The 13,582-nt window shown below is 48.1% G+C and overlaps 1 pseudogene; it reads left to right on the forward strand.

Annotated features, from left to right (window-relative positions):
* Positions 1–2,631: 2,631 nt before the first annotated feature.
* Positions 2,632–2,750, forward strand: LOC136662068 (5S ribosomal RNA; annotated as a pseudogene).
* Positions 2,751–13,582: the final 10,832 nt, after the last annotated feature.

Below are 13,582 nucleotides of genomic sequence, written 5' to 3' on the forward strand. Positions count from 1 at the left end.
ATGGATGGTGGAATAATGATGACAGACGTTAAGTTTAAGGTTTGCAAACCAGAATGTACAAATCCCTATTCGTAGTTTGTGAATTTCATATCACTGCTCTCTTAAGGAGAATATGTGCTTTCCTCGACTGCTATGGACAGTTGGAAGACTCTATTATACAGGAAGTGAAACTTCCCTGGTTGACTTCCTCCCAGAAGAGCTGCAACCGTTTTTATGATTGTGTGCTTTGTAATTATCTGGTTGCTACGGGTTTTGCTGTAAAAGTTTATCAAGGATTTTACAGTTGTTCATTGAAAATTTTACATGAGCTGCTTTGAGAGGCCTGAATCAACCAGTTTGGATGTGCATTTTAGAATGAATGAATGAATGACTGTTCTATCCATATCTTCCTCTGAGGAGCTTGCACTCTAATATAGAACTGCACCCCAGTTTAGCTTCACTATCATCCATTCCCAGACCATTCAATTGGACCCCGTGACTTGTTGGGGTTACAAAAGAATTCTCAAAGCATCTTGGAAAGACATGTGACCATCCTGCTTTCTGTGGTGAAGCTCAACTGTAGTGAATCAGTTCAGAAGTCCACCCCCACCAATGGAGTCAGCCATGAACAATCTCTGCAGAGGAACTGCAAAGAAGCAACAGTATTATCTCATGGTAACATCCTCATCTTCCTTTCAGCTTGTGTATGGCCAGGTTCTGTTTTCTAGGGGTTAATGCCAGCTCCATATTCATAGCTCCTCTGGGTCTCAGAAAGAGCTACGCCTGGAAGGATGTAGGCCCAGCATCACTTTTCAGCCTCCATCATCCCTCATCTGGTCTCCATGGCAACTGGGCAAGGGGGAAGGCCATGTGACCCAGAGTCACTGTGGCAACAGAAAGAAGGGGGTTTCCACGGCAGCAAGGGAAAGAGGATCACTGGGCAAGAGATGGAGCAGCCCAGCCTAGCAGCACCGCATGGGCCCAGCCTGGTCTGATAAGGGGAGGGGAGAGATTATCCCTTCCATCTGCAGAATACTTGAGAAGGGGGTCTGTGTGTGTGCATTGGGAGGGAGATATCCGAGTTCTACCCTATGCAATCGCTCCCCATCTAGTCCACAGTGTGGGGCAGGATTTGTAATCCAACAAGAGGATGAAATGGCAGGGGGGGATGACGACTCAAACTGATAAGTGCCTGGAAGGAGCAGCCATTCCCTGCACCAGGGCCCCCAAACTATGGCCCATGGGCCACATCCTGCCACCCCAACTCGTTTTGACCAGTCTGCTAAACACACTGGCATTATAATTACATGTGCCCCCTTCTTCCTCCACCTCCACCTGCCACCACACACCTTTCTCTGAATGATGTAATTGCTAGACTGAGTTCCTGCCCCTGAGAGCCCAGCTGAGAGAGAGGGGGAGAGGGAGAGGAAGAGGGAGAGAAGCAGCAAACAGCCCCACTGTTGCAAATATTTGTCCTATTGTGAAAATCCTTGGAGTTATAAATGAAATGTGCTGTATATTATTTTCTATAATTGACCTGCTCTGGCCCAATGTAAGAGTAAGGAAGAACGATGTGGGCCTGGTAGCTGAAAGTCTGAGCACTCCTGCCCTATGCCAACCGCACTGACTCTACATGGTCCTATTGTGTCTGAGTGCATTTGTTCACCCTCATATTTTTTTACCTTGCCCTGCCCCCTCCTGTATACACCATTGAGCTTTAAGATTGTAAGCTCCTTGGGACAAGGATCTACCATTCTCATTTCAGCAGCATACCAGGGCCATTAACAGAGATGCATAAAGAATAATTTTTTTTTTGTTACTTGCAAGTAGAAATAAAGTGGGGGAGGGGGGAGTTGGCTGTGGCAGGAGGGAAGAAAACAGCTTTCTTTCTATCCCAGCTAAGGACAAAGTTCTTGGAAGGAAATAAGAGAGAGGCATTGAGCTCTGTAGCCAACTGGCTAATCATACAGGAGTGGAACACGATGGGTTCAATTCTCAGCTCAGTCACAAATTCAGTACTGATGATAGATTCTATTTATGTCTTGCTTTCTGGCCAAGAGCAATTTACAATTAAGATCCCCAAAAGATACACTATATTAGAGATACGTGGACATAGACACAGCTAAGGTTTACAAATGACTGCAAGCCTACCTAATTATTTTGTTGGTTAACAGGTGGTAGTTGCTATATACACCATAAAGATGAGGCAGGCTCTGCCTCTCAACTTCAACTTTCCCAACCTCACCTTCAGTATTGAGGTAGTGATTTGTGTTATTTATTCCTTTTGAAAAAATTTTCTCTGCATTTCTTTTATGGAAAAACTCAGTGGGTTGAATCCTATGATCTCCTTTCTCCTGAGGAAGCCTTAGGAATGAATACAACTGAAAAATTAAACCAGTATATACAAGTATATGAAAATACGAGTATAACTTTAAAAAGTCCATCAGCAGCAGAAAAAACAAAATGCAAAATAAAATTCTAATTTCTCTTATGATATTTCTGATATTATGTACATGAATCAGTTTGGATACTCAGAAAGTACAATGGCCCAACTGGTCAAAGCTAAGGGTTATGTAATCCTGGTGATTTTCAGCCAGAGAGGACTTAAGCAAGTGCAGAACTCTGCTTTGAATTTGGGCGTGTGTAACTGTGGCTGACTGTGCTGTTATCCTGCATGTGCTCAATCTCGTCTGATCTCGGAAGCTAAGCAGGGTCAGGCCTGGTTAGTACTTGGATGGGAGACCGCCTGGGAATACCAGGTGCTGTAGGCTTATACCATAGTCTTTCGAGACTGAAGGTTGCCAACCATTTTTGTGCTCTGAACTAATATACTGAACTAATATAATTCTTACAAAGACCCCAGTCATAGTATCTTTTCAATACAGCGCTATTAATTCTCCTCTGCTTCTTAGCAGATTCCAGAAGAGATCCATCATATCCGCAGACTCTTGGCAATGTTTGTATCCCTTCATCATGCCAATGCAATTGCTTTCTAAGTCAATTTCAATAACATTCATTCCTTGCTCCTTTGCCAACATTCTGGCTCCTTCATTCTAACCACAGATCTCAATAATTTCAGCCTTGCCCAAGCTACCCATGCCTCCCTCCTACCCAGCCCGTTTTTTTCCTTCCTTTCCATTCCTTCAAGTGACACTTTGCCAAGAACTTCCCATCACGATCTTCTGAAATCTAGCTGCAAGCCGTAAATGGCTGGCATGCATGCCAATATCCTGCCAGGCCTGGTGGGCAGTGCTGAAATGGACAGCTCCTTGAGGAAATCACAGGCTAGGCTTCTTGCATTTCCTGAACATTTGACTCTGCTGTTGACATTTCCCCCGCACACACACATGGATATGTCTACCTACTGAGAATAACACCATGCATCTGATAAAATGGAGTCTAGCGCATGAAAGTTTATGCTGAAATAAAATGTGTTTGGGCCCAATCCTACCCAACTTTCCAGTGCTGACACAGCTGCAATGCAACCCCAAGGTAAAGGTACATTCCCTTACCTTGGGGAGGCATCTATGACTGCCCCTGAACCACAGGATGTAGTACATGCTCTGTTGGTACTGCTGCATTAGGGCCTGAAAGTTGGATAGGATTGGGCCCTTAGTCTTTTAGGTGTCACAAAATTGTTGTAAAAATCCATTCTTGTTCAATAAGGTTATTTCAACAACCTCTCTCTTGTCTTTCAGAGCGTACACACACTCACACTCCAGGCAACCCCCACAGCTCCCTCCATACCCATATAACAACCTGGAGGCCTCACACCATCTACATGGAATTATCATCCCACATAAGCCTTTCTACTGATGCCATTCTTGAAGAAAGGGACCATGAGGTTGGGTCACACAAGACAGACTATCCTATATTTCCAGAGGTAGGAAATTATAACATGTAGGAAATTTGATGGATCTTGAACATAGTTTGCCATGCGTGCTGAATGCACAATTGGCTATTTTACTGTGTGTACATGTGGTGGGAAGCTGCAGCTGAAGGAGTCTTCGCATTATGGGCCCATATGTGTCACAAGTACAGACACTTGCACATTCATCTGCAGAGGGAATTGACTCGTGCAAGTTCACCAAGGGACAATATATGCCTGAGACCAATGGAATCATTAGAGAGCAACCTCTTAAAATGATTCTGCTGTGGGACATTGAGTGACATCAAGCCATGGACACACACAAATGCACATCGTCCCAGATGTGGCAAGTGGCATGAGGGATTTGTGCAGCCGTCTACATGGAAGTGTCTTCTGTGCACAGCATGGAGACACTTCCCCTTGCATGAAGAAGATTTCGGGGAAACTGGTCTCAAAAAAACTTTATAGTACTGTTATTTGTAAGAGATCTTGGAGTTGGTGATGGACAGGTCGATGAAAGTGTCGACCCAATGTGCGGCGGCAGTGAAGAAGGCCAATTCTATGCTTGGGATCATGAGGAAGGGTATTGAGAACAAAACAGCTAATATTATAATGCCGTTGTACAAATCTATGGTAAGGCCACACCTGGAGTATTGTGTCCAGTTCTGGACGCCGCATCTCAAAAAAGACAAAGTGGAAATGGAAAAGGTGCAAAAGAGAGCAACTAAGATGATTACTGGGCTGGGGCACCTTCCTTATGAGGAAAGGCTACGGCGTTTGGGCCTCTTCAGCCTAGAAAAGAGACGCCTGAGGGGGGACATGATTGAGACATACAAAATTATGCAGGGGCTGGACGGAGTGGATAGAGAGATGCTCTTTACACTCACACATAACACCAGAACCAGGGGACAGCCACTCAAATTGAGTGTTGGGAGAGTTAGAACAGACAAAAGAAAATATTTCTTTACTCAGCGTGTGGTCGGTCTGTGGAACTCCTTGTCACAGGATGTGGTGATGGCGTCTAGCCTGGACGCCTTTAAAAGGGGATTGGACAAGTTTCTGGAGGAAAATTCCATTATGGGGTACAAGCCATGATGTGTATGTGCAACCTCCTGATTTTAGAAATGGGTTATGTCAGAAGGCCAGATGCAAGGAAGGGCACCAGGATGAAGTCTCTTGTTATCTGGTGTGCTCCCTGGGGCATTTTGTGGGCCGCTGTGAGATACAGGAAGCTGGACTAGATGGGCCTCTGGCCTGATCCAGTGGGGCTGTTCTTATGTTCTTAACTACAATTCCCAGGAAGCCTTGCAGGTCTCTTGTTATCTGGTGTGCTCCCTGGGGCATTTGGTGGGCCGCTGTGAGATACAGGAAGCTGGACTAGATGGGCCTCTGGCCTGATCCAGTGGGGCTGTTCTTATGTTCTTAACTACAATTCCCAGGAGGCCTTGCAGGTCTCTTGTTATCTGGTGTGCTCCCTGGGGCATTTGGTGGGCCGCTGGCCTGATCCAGTGGGGCTGTTCTTATGCTCTTTGTGGTGGGAGATGGAAGTTTGTACTCCCCCCAGAGAACAGACACTGGTTTCTAATGCCAGGAACATAAGAAGAGTCCTGCATAATCAGACCAAATAACCCCTTCCTGCTTCTGCCCCACCCCCTGCAACTGGCCGCTGTTGCCATATGGCTCTGAGCCTGGAGTTTCCATTTAGCTATCATGGCTAACAGCTGCTGTTAGAACAGACCACACATGCATATATAACCTGCACCTAGATCCTCGTCCCTCCTCCCCAACACATAGTTGCTTTAGGGTGGAACAATGAGAAGGACCTTTGTGCATTTTCATGTCGCAGATATTTCCACACCTGCTGCTGTTACAGCTGCAGAATGTTGCATTGCTGGAAAGAGGCCACCGAAGACAGCAAGGGTGGGAGGCTGGCATTCTGACATCAATCCCAAGGAGAAAGAAGCAGAGATTCATTCCTCATTAGGGGACCAGGTTCACTGATGAGGAGGTGGAGCAAACAAGAGCAGCTCCACTCAGGATATCCGTAAGGGGGGTGTATTATTACCCACCTAAACCATCCCATCCTTGGCCCTTCTGCTGGGTACATCTTCTGCTCGAGCCTGTGCATTTGGCTGGGTTTTTCACTCTCTCCCTGTCTCCGTCTGGGTGTTCCTGTTCTTTCACCTTGATTCGTCCTTCCTTCTCTCTCCTGCAGTTGCAAAGCAAAATCTGGTGGCCAGCTCTCGGAATCCCAGCCCCTCCTGGCTGGAGACACAGAAAAGCAAACCGGCTCTCTTAGAGAATTATACAGCTCCATCTCCATTCCCCCCCCCCCTTCCAAAACTGCACAGCCAGACCATTTCCCCCTGGGGTTTGTTTTCAGCTTGAGAAGCAGAATGGGTTGTGGCGGGAGGGGGATGAGTGGACCGTGCAGAGCCAGGATGCTGGTCCGCAGCTCTGAAAAGGAACTGAACAGAAGGCAATGCTCATCTGCAGTCTTAATACTGGATACTGAACTGGGGACAGGACAAGGGCAGGGGGAACATCTAAAACTCTAGACACATGACTTTGATCCCCAATTCTACATGGAAAACAGGCAGTGGCGTACCTAAGAGGGGTGCACTGCCCTGGGTACCATGCCTTGAGGGGACATCTTAGAGGCTTCCAAAAGGTACTTCTGGTTTTCAACAGCAACTCTCAAGGTGTGATACCCAGGACCTCAGAAGGTACCCAATGTCCCTACAAGTGCCTTTCAGAGGCCTCTAAGATGTCATATGGGGGTGTAAAAATTTTTTGGGGGGAGGGTGTTATGGGGGTATGGGAGTGTGTTAAACAGGGAGCTGCAAAATCAGAGAGGACCTGGATCCAAACTTACACTATTTATTTAGCAATACTTCTGTGCTGCTTTTCCAATCACGTGAAAGCTCAGGACAGTATTTAACAAGGATTAAAGGCCAACAGATAAATGTAATAAGAGTTACAACAAAATAGAAGTTGAATTGCAAAAAGAAAAATTCTTAAACACAAAGACCAGTCAGTAGAAACAACTGAAAAAAACATAGCTAACAAAAAAAGCCTTCCAAAGGCATGAGGTGTCCATCAAAAGGAGCATCAGGTCTCTAACCCTCCGCCACCAAAGGGATTTTGGAAGCAGAAGGAATGCTCAAGGAACCTGCCCCAGTTGGCCTTAATAAGTGGGCAGATTAGCAGGACTGGCCCATCCATGAGGCCAACGGAAACAGTTGCCTCAGGTTGTGGTCTGCTAGCCACTCACCTCTGCCTCCCCACTTCCACCAACCCTCCCTGGATTCAAAAAAGAACAAAGAGTCTCTGAAGCTCCCCCACCACTCCCCTCTCCTCCACGCTTCCTCTTCTGCTCTGCCCACATCTTCCTTTTCCAACCCAGGAACAGGAAGAGCAGAACCTGGCATATCACCTGGGAAGATGGGGCAGCCTTTGGCACGCAGCCTCAGGTGCCTGGAGATCTTGGACTGACTCTGCAGGTTCTTATAGCAGTTTTAATAACCTTATTCAATCAGATTTGATTTAGAATTCAGAGCAGCTAGGCAGGTTATTAGCTAGACAGCCTTAGAGGAATGGGAAGTGTAATAGGGGGAACCTGACAATAGGGGAAGGGGAAAGAATCTCCACCTGGGAGCAGAGTGCTCCCTCTGCACTAGCTAGCCAAGCAGCAGGAAAAGAGGCATACTTTTGTTTGCTAATACCCCAGAGGAAGCCGTCAGAAGAAGCAAGTAAAAATAGCCAGTGATCCTCATCTTAGTGGCTGGCAGAGATGGCCTGGTTGTGACTGAGCTAACAGCAATTAATACCCCACATGAGAGGTGCCAGGAACTAGCAGCCCTGCCTGATCATCTGCCTGATGCATCCATGGCAAGCACTGAATTGGTGCCCCTATCCAAACAGAGAAGAGAGATCATGGGGTGGGAAGCCAGCCCTGTTCATCCCACCAAGTGAATTTATGCAAAAATCCACAAATGCTAATTTCCCCTTTTAAAAAAAGAAAAATAGTCTTCATTGACCTCTTTTTGGAGGTCCTCTGGAATTGCTGCAAAAACGCACCATCAGTAGAATATGGGTAAGACTGTGCCCCCTTCAAGTGGTGCCCAGGGCATATGTCCCCACTTGCCATATCCTAGATATGCCACTGCAGACAGGTTAGCACTTTTTACAGCACAGACCTATGCAGGTTTACTCAGAAATAAGTTCCACTGTGACTAGTAGGGATGACTCACAAGTAAGCATGATTAGGGTGGCAGTCTTAAGGCTGCAATCCTATGCATGACTTACTTGAGAGTGAGCCCCACTGAAAAATCATGGGGCTTGCTTCTAAGCAGACATGCATGTGCTTGGACTGCATAGCGGCCTTTTCTTCACAAAGTCAGGGCTGATTAAAAAGCACAAGGCAGGCAGGTCTTTTGCAGCTTGTTCTATAGAGAGCCTTTCTAGACTTTAGCACCAAGTCTGTTAATCAGCATTCAGCTGTCACAGTGACACAGCAGGTTAATTAAAAACCGACAAAAGATTAACATGCAATTGTGAGCACAGCCTCAAATTAAAGGGGAGGGGGGAAGACCTACTGTTGGAACACAATTTGCATATAATGATTCTGAAGAATGGTTCCTCCTTGATGGGCATGAAACTATCAATTCGATCAGGAGGCTGCACTAAAGTGCCACTCATTCTGAAGATGGAAAGGACCCTCCTAAACCATGACAGCAATTTTAAGGGACAGGGCAGGGGTTTCTCTCTAACTACAGAATGATAATTTGTGAAGGCCTCCCTACTTCTGCCCTGAAATCAGGAAACACACACTGTGACTGCCACACAGATGTGCATCTTTTTCCTCTGAACTACTCATTCTCACTGGGTAGATGGGACTCCTTAGCCTGGGAAGGCAGCTCATCTGAGAGAAGGAAAACTCTGATCCCAAACCTCCACTGCCTTGTGGCTACATCCAGTTAAGGAAAAGGCTTCAGGAGTCAACCTCGAGGCAAAATCCGGAGCCGGAGTCCCTGAGGCAGTTCATGGCGGAACACAGTCACGTTCTGGCAACTCCTGTGACATCGCTGGAACCAACCGTATTGGCTTCTGCTTTTCCATTGGACCATTTCAGCGACGTGGAGAGGGTGGATTAGATGTATGGGAAACAGTCTATCCTCCATATCTACCTTACCCAGGCTTCGCGCACTGGAGAGGACACTGTTCCAGAACCACTATTCAGAGTGCGATACCATAGTCTTCCGAGACTGAAGGATGCCAACTAGGTACTCATTCTCAAATGATTCGAACCCCTAGTTTTGTGCTTGCAATCATTTGCATGGATCAGAATGTCCTTTCCATCCATAAGCATGGAGAGCATGATGGATTAAACAGGACTGGTAGGTTTATGGGTGGTTTTTAAAACCCATCACACCTATTTGTCCAACTGCAACAGAAATGCTTGTGCATGTTACGGAAAACGGATGCTCCAGAGTCCAACTGTTTTCAGCTTTCTGAAAACCTACTGCCCACCTCTAGTCTCCAAACAGGGCAGTTCACAAATTGCATTGTACATGTTCCATGTGAATGACTGTGTTCACCTCAAAAGTCAGCTCGCAGACTTGTAGCCCTTGAAAATGCAGAGTGCAAATGGAATGTACTGTTGTACATGTATGTGTACAATAGCTTTAACCAGGGGTGCCCAAACCCCGGCCCTGGGGCCACTTGTGGCCCTTGGGGGCTCCCAATCTGGCTCACAGGGAGCCCCCAGTCTCCAAGGAGCCTCTGGCCCAATGGAGACTCGCTGGAGCTCATGCTGGCCCGGCACAGCTGCTCTCAGAATGACGGCGACTGTCCGACCGCTTGTATGAGCTATGGGACGAGGGTTCTCTCCACTGCTTGCTGTTTCAAATCTGTGATGCAGCTGCAAAGGAAAGATCAGCCTTGCTTTGTGCAAGGCCTTTTATAGGCCTTGAACTACTGCAAGACCTTCATTCATTCATATAAGTTCCATCTCTAATAAATTCATTTATGTAAATTTTATTCAAATTTTAAATGTAAATTAATTCTTTTTTCCCTGGGCCCCGGACACAGTGTCAGAGAGATGATGTGGCCCTCCTGTCAAAATGTTTGGACACCCCTGGCCTTAACGGTATATCATCCCATATATATATATCAACCGAATATATCGTATCCACAAGATGGTTCATCTCATCTTCCAAATGTTGCAAGCACTACGTGTAGAGCAGTACAGTACCCTCAGCATGTACACAAACATTTCTGAGTGGGCCATCGTGCTCTCCTGCATGAAGGCCTGCATAGTCGCCGAGATGAAAATGTTATGTGCATAGAAGGCATGTGAATAGCCTCTCGCTGTATGCAGGTGCAAATCAACCATCATGCACACTTCACCCAGTTTTGTTGAACACGGTGCCAGAAAGCAGAAGGGAAAGAGGAAAAATCACACCTCATCTCATCTTTAAGCACCCTGGATTGGTTAACAGGAGAGGCACCTGATCTGGATGAAATGCTCCTACGGACATGGTCAGATGGCCACATCTTTAACCCATTTCTGCCCAGCCAGCCCACAGGCGCACACATGTGATCCCTGTTGCGTATATGCAACGTTGGGCCGAAATGGCACAACTGGGGTTTCCCCCTGTCTAGTTCTCTTTCCTTTGCCCTTGCCCCATGGTAAGCTGAAAGTCACTTGCTCTACATCTGATTTCTATGGCAACCATTGATTGGCAGATGGGTTCCAGGCCATTCAGGGGTAATACATGGCGGCAGACAGACGGTGGTGGCGATGGATAAGGCGGGGGGGGGGGAGGGAAATCATGGGATTTCTCTGACCAGGCAGGTCACGGAAAGGGAAAATGCCAGAAAAGGCGGTGATGATCTAGGCTGGCGCCTGACTTTATTTTTTCCGAGCTCTGGACGCCCAGGATCTTTCCTTTCTGAAACATATGGGATGTGGGACAGGGAGGGGAGGGGAGACATACACAACATCCCCCCAGTCCACCTCTGCTCTGTCCTAAATAGAAGGTAGGTTGGGGAAGGCAGGGGGGGCAAAGGCAGGGGGGAAACTCCACAGACTGGCAGTGCCAAAAACTGGCAGGAGCATGTGACGCAAGGATGGTAATTCACAGTCCTGGCAGCCTTCCTTGGAGGGTGGGGGAGGAGAGGGGAAGCCCCCTCCTGGTTGGGAGGGGGAGCGCGTGGGTGGGTGGAGAAGGGGGCAGGTGGGGGATTTCTGGAGAGAGTCATGTAATGGTGCCAAAGCCAAAAATATCCACACATCTAAGCATGTCACTGCAATGAGTGTCATTCCTCTCCCCCCTTTGCCACAGACTCCCCCCTTCACTCTTGTTCCCTTCATTCTCCCTCCCCACATCCAAGGGGGGGGCCCTCTCCTCCTTAATTCTTCTTACCCCATTTTTTAAAAGCTGGGGCTAGGAGGTTAATTGCTTTTGCTCCATCAAACAATTACGGTTCACCACCATGCAAATCCTCTGCAGTGCTGTACGGGCAAGGGGAGGGGAGGGAAGAGACCAGCTAAGCTAGTAAGGGGGAGGTGGAGATGGGAGGGGTCTCCGGGCTCCTGTGCTGCAGCTTGAGGATGTAGGCAGCAGAGGGGGGAGGAAGGACCCAGGACTCCTGGATCTAGGGCTGCCAACTGACCAGGAAAAAAACTAGCCTGGTCAGCTACTGTGCCACATCATGGGAATATTATGTCCCCAGTTAATGCAGTACACAACAGGAGGGAAGGGGAGGGTCACAAAGTGCAGTCTCTTCCTCCCCCTCTAAAGAATTTGGATTTTAACTAAGATGCCCCTTCGGGGGAGGAAAGTCCAATGCCCCTGAATCCCCCCTGACGAAGGGAGTGATTCCTAGTGGTTAGAGAGCATTGTATTCCACCCACCCTCCCTCTCTCCCTGAGCCTGGGCTATTAGACTGAGACGCCCTTTCACCTCCCCTTCCATCTCCTTTCCTCTGCCCCCCTGCCCCCCCCACAGCAGCTGCCTCATTAATGCCTGCACGTGTCCCGCCTTGTCCAGCCCTAACTCAGAGCTGAGGCTCCGGTTACATAAGCCTCATTTCGCCTGCCTGGGATTTTCCATTTCATGCCAGGACCTCAGGCAGCTGGTATGGGGGGGGGGGGGCACATGACTCCTGCCCACTTCTCTGCCCCCAGCTCAAGCTGCCTTAGGAGGAGGGCCATCGCATCCTTTTGAAGTTGCTACAAGGGGGAGGGAGGGAGCCCCACAAAGAGGGTCATGAGCCAGGAAGGGGGAAGGAGATTCTTGGCTTGGCTAGGAGGTTCACCATCCTCCTCTTCCACCACAGACTGCCTGGACCTCAGTAAGGTGTGACCTGGGCTGGCCCATCCATGAGGCCAACTGAAGCTGTTGCATCAGGCAGTAAACTGGTGGGGGGGGTGCTCTTCTGTCCTCCTACTAGCCTTCACCAGGCCTCCTCCTCCTCCTGTCATTCCCTGTCTTGGAAAAGTGCTGAGCAAAGAGTAGTAGCATCTAGTAAGGAGAAGCAGCATTTGACTTGCCTCCTCAGGCATCATCAGGAGGTCCTGGGCTGGCCCTGAGCAAGAAGATTCCTGGCCCACTCTCTGGGCATCTTGCAGGGCCAATAATTTTGCATACTAGGGCATTGCAGCCTGGGGCAAAAAAAAAGGGGGGGTTGGACAAGGACAGCCCTTTAGACTTGATCTAGCAGGGATTTGGGTTGGTGGTCTCTCAGCTGATGCCTCCACTGCCCCTTCTTCACGTTCCTTCTCTCCCAAGGAAACAAGGCCCCTCCCTGAATCATATCTTCACCACAGGAAAATGTGCATCTCATGATTCAGCCCAACTGCAGAAATCCTGACTCCTCCACTGAACTACTTCCCATCATCACCACCACCTCCCACCCCATCCAGCCCTGCCTCCCATAGATTTTTTTAATTGGGTCCCAACTTCCTCCCTGGAGCTCGGATTTCCCCTGCCTCCCTCCCCCCCATATTCCTAATTAGGATTTGCTCCTCCTATTCCAGCAGTTGCACCCTCCTCCTCTCCCCATATCTTACCCCCTTCCCCAAAAAACTCCTCTGCCTTCAAAAAGGGGGATCTTCATTTCTGTAGCCATCAAGCACCCCATTCCATGGGTCTGGGGTCTCCAACCACAGCAGCAGAGCATAGAGGGCGGAATCGGACTCTATGCTGCCACCGTGTGTTCAACCTGAAGGTTGCTTAACGTGTTGTGTTTTATTCCCCCCCCCCCCCCACACACACACACAGCGCCCTCCAGAAATTCCAGTGCAGGGCATCCAAGCCCTTCAGTTATGGGGCTTTAAAACCGCCCAGTAATTATTTAAATTCTAATAATCACCAGGGGAGTAGAAAATCTAAATGCACTCTAACTCTAAAGGACACCCTTCCTCCCCCACCAGGCATTTTGCCACCCAGTGCCAAGAACTTAACCCCAGAATTCCTTTTAACACTGCAGCCCCTGAAAATGCATGCCTGAGATCATAATGCTGCTGGCCCTGCCTTAATGAAGAGTAATAATGACATTTATATTGCGCCTTTGAGTGCTCAAAGTGCTTTGCATATATTATCCACTCCATAATCTGTACAAGTCTGCAGGCTAAATCAGTCTGATATTACAGCTTGGGAGGCCATGCAATAGCTGAAATGTCCTAATGAATTAGCAGTCAGTTCATCACCGGCTCAGTCAGCAGGA

Source organism: Tiliqua scincoides, chromosome 10, assembly GCF_035046505.1.
Source record: "Tiliqua scincoides isolate rTilSci1 chromosome 10, rTilSci1.hap2, whole genome shotgun sequence".
Classification (NCBI taxonomy): Eukaryota; Metazoa; Chordata; class Lepidosauria; order Squamata; family Scincidae; genus Tiliqua; species Tiliqua scincoides.